Below are 12390 nucleotides of genomic sequence, written 5' to 3' on the forward strand. Positions count from 1 at the left end.
TTCTATAAAAATTTATTTTATAAGAAAATAAAATATTTTATTTATTATTTTTGAATAGTGCTAGTTGTCAACAATTTGCTTTCAAATGAACGTTTTAGATACTTAATTTGTTTTTAAATCATTAAATATATATTTTCTGCTTACCTACTACATTTTTAGCAAGTTTTGAGATTTTTGACGAAAAATTACGAAAATACCCCTGTGAGCAAGAAAATAATATTTTATTGTTCTTATTTAAAAATGACTTATGATTTTTTTGAAATGCGAAATTTAATAACTGTTGCTCACTGAGGAGATGCGGAAGTTGATGCTAAGCCTTGCGGGGTTTCAATCGACATTCGGGGTGAAGAATGTCTGTCGAGGCCTCGCGACGGTTGTCACGGGTCCGATGGGGAGTTCCGGGTCGTGACAATTTTATTGGTATCAGAGCATGGTTTAAAGATCAGATATTTTGATTTTAAAGAATTAGATTTTAAATCCTTTGGTTTTAAAGTTGTTTTAAGGAATCTACATTGACATTGCGTGGCCCCAAGTCTAGTTAAGTTAAGATAAGTTAAGTTAAGTTAAGTAGGTTCGATTGAATAGAATGTATGCATCTACATATAGAAATCTACATACTTTTGAGATGCATAAATAATTATGCAATTACTATTTGATTGCATATAGGTTTTGAGGTGCACTGGTGACATACACACCATGTCTAGAAGAGGTGGTAGTCTCAATACCTCTCATAGTGATAGCGAGGGATCTCTAGATTCTACGGCTAGAAGCAAATGGCACCCTGATATAGGTGATTCGGAAGGTGGTCCATCCCGAATTCTTAATAACAGAATTCCTCTAAACTTAGCAGAATGGGTTCATAATAAGGAAAGCTTTGAGAGTAGCCAGAATTTTGAAAGTGAGAGTAGCTCCAATATTCTGAAAACTGATATAGATTTTCTTTTGAAACAATCCGAGGAGTACTATAGAGAACATACGAGGAAGACAATTGCAAGGGGAGATATTCGTCTTAGGAAGGGGGTAAACGTTGTACGCCATTTTCCTCCTGGATGTGGAAGGAATGCTGCACCGGTGAGTGCCGAGGAAATTAGGATAAGACAACAAGCTTGGATTGAAAAACAAAGAAGGAAATCTTAGGAGGAGGAAAACCTAGAAGAGGATCTTCAGAAGGACTCGGAGTAGAATATTCCGATAAGATCAGATTAAGATGATGATCCCAAGGACATGTAATATTTTCGTAGGATTTTACACTACTTTAACTCTAAGTAGATGTTGTGTAAAAGAGATAATAATAATCTGTACAAAGAAGGAAAAATAGTTTGACTTTTAAAGTATAGGACTAGAATATATTATAAAATGGTTGTTTAAGTAACTGAAGGTATATGGGAATCTTTTAGTGTAACAGAGATAAATTGGTGATATAATTATTGAGGAAAGTTATAGAAGGAAGCAATAAGGTTATAAATGACATTCGAAATGGATAATGTGATTACATTAATGATTGTAATTTAAGCATGAAGGGGATTATTCAGTGATGTTATGACAATATGAGATAATAGTTGGGCACAAATATAACCCAATGAAGTTAAATTATGGAATATGGGGAATATAAAAGTTTGATTCAGTAAGGATTGTGAGAATAAAGTGAGGAGGAAGCCGAGCTATTTTCGTAGTTAATTATACCGAAAGTCAAGAAGATTATTGGAGTATAAGACAAAAAATATAATTGGATAGGGATGACAATAAATTTGAGGAAAGTTGTAGATAGTAAGCAACTTATGTGTGGAGTGGTATATTTATCATGAATTTATTACACTGTATGGAAAGGATGTTTTGAGGTGGAATTTTATGAATGTTGATAAAAGTCAAAAGATGACATGAGATGGAAGTATTAATCTGGCTTAATGTGTATGATAAGAAAATAGAAGGTACCTATACTTATGGAACTCATGATATATATCTAAAAGGGAAACCACTGGTTGAGAATGATTGATGTGGTGACTTTCAATGCAGACAAATAGCTTTGATGAGAAAATTTCTAATAGCTACAATACTTCAGCATTGACTGTTCAACGCTATACTGCTCCAAATACCTCACGCTTATGATGCATGAGTAAGATGGGAGTGACACGATAATGAGCTTACAAATTGAATTTTGGTTGTTGGTCATTGTGTTTTGTTATCTGGGAGTCTTAAATATTCTGGAGAATGTTTACCCAAATGAATTGAAAAACTTCTTTATTGCGTTGTATATGGGCATATAATTAAAAAAAAAAAATTTGAAAGATTCTTGAGATGACTATATTGAGATGAGATACCAAGTAATGAAAGTGTGAAGGAAGAATTACGAGACTGGTATAAAAAAAATCAGTTTATATAGAATATCATTATGAGAATTTGTAATATCTGTTTTGATACAGTAAAATGACAAGGGTTAGTAACGACAAGAGGCTAATTGTGTGGCACCCTGGAAACCTTTGAGGATGAGTTAGGGATTGAATGGATGAGTATGTATTTATATATCTTTAAGAGTAAATGTTTTAGGAATACATAAACATCTTTGAGAAGAGATTATAATCATACACAGCAAGTATGAAACGTAAAATTTTTAAAAACTTGCTGAGAAGCCTAACGGCTAAATCACAAGTTAAGGGATCACATGCTGTGAGACATAAGTTTAAGATAGATATTCCCAAGGAAATACTCAAGAGAAGTTTTGCTGTGGATCTCGTTAAAGCAAGCACTAAGTTATGTGATTATAAAAAGAAGTTGTAAGCTGAGAGTGATATTAGTATTAGTATTGAAAAATACTTGAGGAGAATCTAGTTTTAAGTTTTACAATTTCAAGTACAATTTATAAATTAGTTAAGGAAGAATGATGTTATGTTCATATGAAGGAGTGGAACAAAGGATGATAGAAGTTGACCTTGAAAATGAAGTCAGATAATGAAACTTTCCTAATATATTATGGAAATTGGAATTCGAAAATGCTTAAGGCATACATGATTCAAATGGGTTTGAGTCTTAAGTGACAAATCAATATCGTAAAGCAAGAAAGATACAAGGTAATATAGAGGCATGAAAGATGATTAAGGACAAAAAGGATGACTCTTAGGAATTGTGGTATTGCATGAGATGCAATGATCAAGTTGAGATAAATCTTTGAGGCATCAATAGGATTATAAAGCATTTAATTGAACTGAAGGTGAACGAGGGAAATAAATTGAATGTCCTTATAGAAGGAACAAGGAGTAGGATCATAGAAGGAGATTGATAACGCAACATCGACGCGAATTCGAGGACGAATTCTATTTAAGTTGGGGAGATTGAAATACCCCATACTTTGATATGGTGATAAATAAAGTTGATCGAATGCAAATTGAGGTCAATTAAAATGTTTAGAAGTGATAAAAGACGAAAGGAGTAGTTTAGGATAAAATGTTTCGCAAGTGAGAAAATAATAATAATTTTATCGGAGGAGAATTTATGAGATAAAAGGCGATTTGGAAGTCAAGTGAGGCATAATAAGGTATTTTTGGTACCAAGGAGACAAGATAAAATTTTTAGAATAAAATAATATTTTATTAATAAAATAATATTAAAATATTAATATTTAGCCGGATGTCGAAGTTAATCAAGAAGGAGGATCATATGGTTGATCCAAGTGGGGGAGAAGATGACAAGCCCGACTCTACAGAAATATTTGTGATGACATACATGTGGTGGATAGCATGTTTACATGCTAAGAGAGTCTTGAAAAATTTACAAAAGTCGGTATTGTACCTAGAGATACAATAAAGTTGATTTAAGCCTCGAACTAGATCAAATAGAGAATTTACAATGAAATTAAGAATTTTAAAGTCCCAGAATGGGTTAATATGGTGATTCGGAGTTCGAGGATCAATTTGGAGTCAAACTGGAATTTTCGCTATCCAAGGGCAAAATGGTCATTTGCCACCTGGGGACAAAATGGAAATTTTTAGAAAAGATTTTTGGCCCCATTTGACTTATTGGAGTAAGATTTGAGGTTTAGAAGTGAAAAATTTTAATTTCGGTATAATTTGGAGTAAAAGGGTAAAATGGTAATTTTATCATTCGAAATCGAAAATTTAATTTTTTGAAAGGATTTTGATCAAATTTAATTATTTGGAGTGTGAAATGAGTATGAGGAGTGAAAATTATGCATTATGGAAAATTTTCAATTTTTGGGGTAAAAATGTAATTTTTGAAAAGTTCAGGGGCAAAAGTGTAATTTTGAAAAATTTGCTCCACCAAAACTTTGGAAAAATCTGGAAATTTCACTTAAGACTTGGATAAGTCAAAGGGAATGCATGGTGAAAAAAATAGGACAAGTGGATGGCTAGAAAAAAAAAATGAATTAATAAAATATTTAAAATATGAATAAAATAATATTATTTCATTAAACAATAAAAAGGCATAAAAAAAAATCAGCCCACCCATTCTTCTTCTTCAACATTCGGCCAAGCAAGGAACAAGAGAGAGAAAGGAGAAAACAAAACCCTAGAGAGAGAAAATCAAAGAAAAAGTGTGAATTTTCAAGGAAATTAAGTGAAAAAGGTGAGATTTTTTCTATTAAGCTTGAGTTTTCTTATTCCCAAGCATTTCTCTTTATTTTCCATGATTAAATTACATGTTTTCATGATGAATTCAATTCTGAAAAAATGGGTTAGGAGAGAGAAAGTTGTTGGATTTATTTGATTTTAATTTATGTTAGTGTTTTTAGTTAGTTTAGCATATTTAGAAACAAAACAACAAGAAAAGAATTTATTTTCTCCCCCAACCATTAATGGCTGAATTTACCATGTAGTGAGTGAGGATGAGTTTGATTTTATTCTAGGAGAATTGGTTAAGGAATAATGAATTATGAGCCTAGAAAAATAATGAGAATTTTCGGAGCAAAAATACGAATTTTTACCCACTAGGGGTATTTTCGTAATTTGCTGTTGGGACTGATAATTTGCATCACACTGAGGGACATTAAGTTAATTTGGGTGCAATTGAGGTATAGAAACTGAAAAGAATTAAATTGGAGTTTAAACGAACCCGTTAGGAATTTAATCGGGTGATAAGAAGAATTAGGCCAATACCGGGTTTAGATAGTTACCAGTGCATTTTTGCATTTCATATCATGCATTGGTAGTCTAAATTAGTTTAATTTTGATTTAGTACCAACTTAGTGAAATTCTCGATTTTGTACTGTGTCAAGGTGGTGAGTCCTCCAATAAAGGCAAGGAAATTGCATCCGAGGACCAGCAGACAGAGTGCTTCGAAAGTCTGCATTCTAGACATTGTGAGTAAACTTATTATCATCTTAATTATCTAGAGTAGTTTTATACAACTGTGTGATTTTATGAAAAATGGGTTTAAATGGTAAATTGTTATGTTTTAGGAGAAATTGTAATTTTATAAAATGATTTTATAAATTTTCTGGAAAATCGAATATTGGTTTTGAAAATAGAGTAATTGGAGACTGCTAGTTTGTGTTTCAAATTTATGGTTTTCAATTGAATGGCTTATGATAATAAATGAGCATGAATGGCTAAACTGATTTTGGTGTTAAAATTATTTATACTGTGTATTCAGCCTTGAGAGGCTAGATTGCGATAAATTGCCATGTCATGCTAGAATGAATTTTATTAAATTGGTGGAGTATATATTAATTATTTACTGCAGAGGGGGTTCCGTGGACCAGCCTATTAGAGGGGCACGGTAAACTCCATTATATTATTACCTCGAACGGAGAGGCGCGTAGGGTATCTCCTGGGGTAAAGCTTAGGGTTCACTTCACGCCAAACCACCACGTGAAGGGGAACTCAGCCAACGCCAAGGAACGGCTGTATTTTTCTCAAACTAAAAATATATTTTAAGTGTATATGAAATTTTAACAGCCTTGGCGGACTCGGTTGGATGCCCTGCGCAAGGTATCACTGAGTATGAGTTTTGGCACGAGCCAAAGTTTTAAGAAATTCATAAGCCAAGTTGATTACTCGATTTTTATGGATTGATTTTATTTGGTTGAAATGAGTTGAAAGGTAATGAAATTACAGTATGATGACTTATTTTAATTGTCTCTATTTACTCGGCTTTTGATACTTTATGTCAAGCCCGACCTTATAGAATACTTTCCATGTCATTCATATGATTGACAATATGCTTGCATACTTGGAAAGCCCTGAAAGAAAAATCGTTAAAAGACGACAATGTACCAAATGGTACAATTAAGTTAATTTAAGTCTCGAACTAGATCAAATAGAGAATTTAAAATGAAATTAAGAATATTAAAGTCCCAGAATGGTTTAATATGGTGATTTGGAGTTCGAGGATCAATTTGAAGTCAAACTAGAATTTTTACTGTCCAGGGGCAAAATGGTCATTTGCCACCCAAGGACACAATGGGAATTTTTAGAAAAGATTTTTTTTAGCCCCATTTGACTTATTGGAGTATGATTTGAGTATTGGAGTATAATTTGAGGGTTTGGCAGTGAAAAAGTTTAATTCCAGTGATTTCTAGAGTGTAGGGGCAAAATCGTAATTTTGCCACTCGCGGATAAAATTTGAGATTTTGAGAGAATTTAGATCAAATTTGACAAATTGGAGAATGGTATGAGTATAAGGGATGAAAAATATGTCTATGGGCAATTTTTCAATTTTTGGGGCAAAAATGTAATTTTTGACTTTTACGGGGGTAAAAGTGTAAATTTCAAAAATTACTCCACCAAGACTTTGGATAAGTCTGAGAATTTTACCTAAGCTATGGATATGTGGGACAAGTGTATGGTGAAAATTTGGAAATAAATGGATGGCTAGAATTTAAGGAATTAATAAAACATTAAAAAAATGAATAAAATAATATTATATTATTTTAGCCTTTAAAAAGGTGAAAATTCCGGAATTCTCATCTTCTTCAGCTGTCCAAACCAGGGGAGAAAAGGGGAAAAAAAAAAAACAAGAATCCTACCTGAAAAATTTGGAGAAAATCAAGAGAAATCAAGAAATCAAGCATTAAAAAGGTAAATTTCATTGATTTTCCTTGTGATTTTCACTACCCATGCATTTTTTTCTCATTTCCATGCAAAATTAGAAAGTGGGTATGGACACCCATGCTGGCCAAACCTCCATGGATGAGTTTTGAGCTTGATTTTTGGTTGATTTTAATTGAATTAAGTGATTTTAGTTAAGTTATATTGAAATATAGCAAAAATAAGCTAGAAATATAATTTTCTCCCATTGAAACCCATTATGCTGAATTTTCTAGGGGAATATTGGCTGCTGATCTTGATGGTTATTTGAGGAATTATGATGAATAATGATGAATTATGAGCCTAGAAAAATAATGGATATTTTCGGAGCAAAAATACAAATTTTTACCCACTAGGGGTATTTTCGTAATTTGTTATCGGGACTGATAATTTGCACCACACTGAGGGACATTAAGTCAATTTGGGTGCAATTGAGGTGTAGAAACTGAAAAAAATTAATTTGGAGTTTAAACGGACGCGTATATCAATTTATCGGGTAAAAGACCGAAATAGGCTAACACCGCATTTAGGCAAAAATTTAGACATTTTTGCATTCCATATCAAGCATTAGTAGTCTAAATTAGTTTAATTTCAATTTAGTACCAATGTGGTGAATTTCTCGATTTTGTACTGTGTCAAGGTGGTGAGTCCTCTAATAAAGGCAAGGGAATTGCACCCGAGGACCAATAGTCTGAGTATTTCAAAAATCCCCACTCTAGACACGGTGAGTAACCTTACCATCATTTTAATTATCTAAAGTATGTTTTTATTCGGTTTTGGTGAATTTTATGAAAATGAGTTCAAATGGTAAATTTTTATGTTTTGTAAACAAAATGAGTTTAAATGAAAATATTTTATAAATTGTCTTGAAACGAAATAACGATTTTGCAAATAGAGTAATTGGAGACCACTGATATGTTGTAAATTTAAAATTGAATTAATGGCTTATGTTATTGTATTGGTATGACTGGCTGGGCTATGTTTTTTATGAATTGTATGAATTGCTTTATTTTACCCTTGCAAGCTGGGTAGTAATATATTAGCCCTGTCATGCTGTCAAAATTTTATTGTATGGTGGGTTTGACCTGCTGCAGTGGGCTGGATTCTGTGGACTAGCCTATTAGAGGGGCACGGAATCCTGTTATATTTTTACCTCGGTTGGAGAGGCGAGTAGGGTAACTCCTGAGGTATAACTTTTAGAGTTCACTTCACGCCAAACCACCTCGTGAAGGGGAACTCGGCCAACGTCAAGGAATGGCTATGTTTTCAAAATAAAAACATGACTTTCTAATAGCCTTGGCGGACTCAGTTGGGATAGCCCTCGGCCAAGGTATCCCAAATAACTGAGTATGATAATAATTTTTGGCATGAGCCAAGCTTTTTAAGAAATTCATAAGCCATACTGATTACTTGCTTTAAATAAATTGATTTCATTTGGTTGAAATAAGTTGAAAGATGATAAATTACAGTTTGATGAAATGTTTTAATAGTCTCCTTTTACTCGACTTTAGATATTTTGAGTGATGTTTGTTTACTCACTGGGATTTTATAATCTCACCACCCTCATTTCCACCCATTTCAGGTTCAGAATAGATTGTAGATAACTGATATCGGCAAGGATTACAGTTGAACTTGCCACATCCAAAGACTGTAGGTTCATTTCTTTTGATACTTTTGATCATTCGTGGGCCCACGTGTCACTGTAAATTAAATTCTATACTTTGGTTATCTGTATTACGGTATGTAAGAATTTATTTTGCTTTTACGCTATAAAAATTATTTATGCAGTGTTCTTAAAATATCGTTTTATGTGAAAATTGAATATTTTATTGAATATTTTTATTTTATTATAACAGTCATAATTCCATTTTAAACGAATGTTTTAGACATCCAAAATTATTTTTGATTAAGAAATATGTGTTTTCCACTTACATACTATATTTTTAGATGATTTTTGAGATTTTTGGGATAAATGACAAAAATACCCCTGTGAGACGGAAATTATTATTTCATTTGTTTAAGTTGGAAACAGTTTAAAATCTTTTAAAATGTGGTATTTGGAAACAGCTACCCACAGGGGAAATGAGAAGCTGATATTAAAGCCTTGCGGGGTCTCGGTTGACATTCTGGGTAATGAATGTAAATTGAGACGTCGCGGCGGTTGTCACGGGCTCGATGGGAGTTCCGGGTCGTGACACTTTAGATGGTATCTGTTTACTCACTGGGATTATAAAATCTCACCCCTTCTTCCTATACATTTTTCAGGCTTAGGACAGTTTGTAGATAATCGAGTAGGACGAGAACTAAGCTCGGAACTGCATTATAGAAAGTAAGAGCTCACAATCTTACATCCTCTTGGTCAATTGGAGCCCACGTGTCATTGCAGATCAAAACTTATATTTTGGTTATCTGTATTTCTATTCATACAATTTTTACTTTACTTTCATGTGCGAAAAATTATTTACGAATATTTCTATAAAAATTTATTTTATAAGAAAATAAAATATTTTATTTATTATTTTTGAATAGTGCTAGTTGTCAACAATTTGCTTTCAAATGAACGTTTTAGATACTTAATTTGTTTTTAAATCATTAAATATATATTTTCTGCTTACCTACTACATTTTTAGCAAGTTTTGAGATTTTTGACGAAAAATTACGAAAATACCCCTGTGAGCAAGAAAATAATATTTTATTGTTCTTATTTAAAAATGACTTATGATTTTTTTGAAATGCGAAATTTAATAACTGTTGCTCACTGGGGAGATGCGAAAGTTGATGCTAAGCCTTGCGGGGTTTCAATCGACATTCGGGGTGAAGAATGTTTGTCGAGGCCTCGCGGCGGTTGTCACGGGTCCGATGGGGAGTTCCGGGTCGTGACAATTTTATTGGTATCAGAGCATGGTTTAAAGATCAGATATTTTGATTTTAAAGAATTAGATTTTAAATCCTTTTGTCAAGCCCGACCTTATAAAATACTTTCCATGTCATTCATATGATTGACAATATGCTTGCATACTTGGAAAGCCCTGAAAGAAAAATCGTTAAAAGACGACAATGTACCAAATGGTACAATTAAGTTAATTTAAGTCTCGAACTAGATCAAATAGAGAATTGAAAATGAAATTAAGAATATTAAAGTCCCAGAATGGTTTAATATGGTGATTTGGAGTTCGAGGATCAATTTGAAGTCAAACTAGAATTTTTACTGTCTAGGGGCAAAATGGTCATTTGCCACCCAAGGACACAATGGGAATTTTTAGAAAAGAATTTTTTTAGCCCCATTTGACTTATTGGAGTATGATTTGAGTATTGGAGTATAATTTGAGGGTTTGGCAGTGAAAAAGTTTAATTCCAGTGATTTCTAGAGTGTAGGGGCAAAATCGTAATTTTGCCACTCGCGGACAAAATTTGAGATTTTGAGAGAATTTAGATCAAATTTGACAAATTGGAGAATGGTATGAGTATAAGGGATGAAAAATATGTCTATGGGCAATTTTTCAATTTTTGGGGCAAAAATGTAATTTTTGACTTTTACGGGGGTAAAAGTGTAAATTTCAAAAATTACTCCACCAAGACTTTGGATAAGTCTGAGAATTTTACCTAAGCTATGGATATGTGGGACAAGTGTATGGTGAAAATTTGGAAATAAATGGATGGCTAGAATTTAAGGAATTAATAAAACATTAAAAAAATGAATAAAATAATATTATATTATTTTAGCCTTTAAAAAGGTGAAAATTCCGGAATTCTCATCTTCTTCAGCTGTCCAAACCAGGGGAGAAAAGGGGAAAAAAAAAAACAAGAATCCTACCTGAAAAATTTGGAGAAAATCAAGAGAAATCAAGAAATCAAGCATTAAAAAGGTAAATTTCATTGATTTTCCTTGTGATTTTCACTACCCATGCATTTTTTTCTCATTTCCATGCAAAATTAGAAAGTGGGTATGGACACCCATGCTGGCCAAACCTCCATGGATGAGTTTTGAGCTTGATTTTTGGTTGATTTTAATTGAATTAAGTGATTTTAGTTAAGTTATATTGAAATATAGCAAAAATAAGCTAGAAATATAATTTTCTCCCATTGAAACCCATTATGCTGAATTTTCTAGGGGAATATTGGCTGCTGATCTTGATGGTTATTTGAGGAATTATGATGAATAATGATGAATTATGAGCCTAGAAAAATAATGGAAATTTTCGGAGCAAAAATACAAATTTTTACCCACTAGGGGTATTTTCGTAATCTGTTATCGGGACTGATAATTTGCACCACACTGAGGGACATTAAGTCAATTTGGGTGCAATTGAGGTATAGAAACTGAAAAAAATTAATTTGGAGTTTAAACGGACGCGTATATCAATTTATCGGGTAAAAGACCGAAATAGGCTAACACCGCATTTAGGCAAAAATTTAGACATTTTTGCATTCCATATCAAGCATTAGTAGTCTAAATTAGTTTAATTTCAATTTACTACCAATGTGGTGAATTTCTCGATTTTTTACTGTGTCAAGGTGGTGAGTCCTCCGATAAAGGCAAAGGAATTGCACCCGAGGACTAGTAGTCTGAGTATTTCAAAAATCCCCACTCTAGACACGGTGAGTAACCTTACCATCATTTTAATTATCTAAAGTATGTTTTTATTCGGTTTTGGTGAATTTTATGAAAATGAGTTCAAATGGTAAATTTTTATGTTTTGTAAACAAAATGAGTTTAAATGAAAATATTTTATAAATTGTCTTGAAATGAAATAACGATTTTGCAAATAGAGTAATTGGAGACCACTGATATGTTGTAAATTTAAAATTGAATTAATGGCTTATGTTATTGTATTGGTATGACTGGCTGGGCTATGTTTTTTATGAATTGTATGAATTGCTTTATTTTACCCTTGCAAGCTGGGTAGTAATATATTAGCCCTGTCATGCTGTCAAAATTTTATTGTATGGTGGGTTTGACCTGCTGCAGTGGGCTGGATTCTGTGGACTAGCCTATTAGAGGGGCACGGAATCCTGTTATATTTTTACCTCGGTTGGAGAGGCGAGTAGGGTAACTCCTGAGGTATAACTTTTAGAGTTCACTTCACGCCAAACCACCTCGTGAAGGGGAACTCGGCCAACGTCAAGGAATGGCTATGTTTTCAAAATAAAAACATGACTTTCTAATAGCCTTGGCGGACTCAGTTGGGATAGCCCTCGGCCAAGGTATCCCAAATAACTGAGTATGATAATAATTTTTGGCATGAGCCAAGCTTTTTAAGAAATTCATAAGCCATGCTGATTACTTGCTTTAAATAAATTGATTTCATTTGGTTGAAATAAGTTGAAAGATGATAAATTACAGTTTGAT

General features: G+C 32.8%; 1 long non-coding RNA gene across 1 annotated transcript in view; it reads left to right on the forward strand.

The window, feature by feature from the left end:
* Window positions 1-12390, forward strand: part of LOC148760763 (uncharacterized) — a 68814-nt gene that overhangs the window by 30746 nt on the left and 25678 nt on the right. The window lies entirely within an intron of this gene.

Source organism: Theobroma cacao, chromosome 9 (assembly GCF_053813885.1).
Source record: "Theobroma cacao isolate CCN51 chromosome 9, ASM5381388v1, whole genome shotgun sequence".
NCBI lineage: Eukaryota > Viridiplantae > Streptophyta > Magnoliopsida > Malvales > Malvaceae > Theobroma > Theobroma cacao.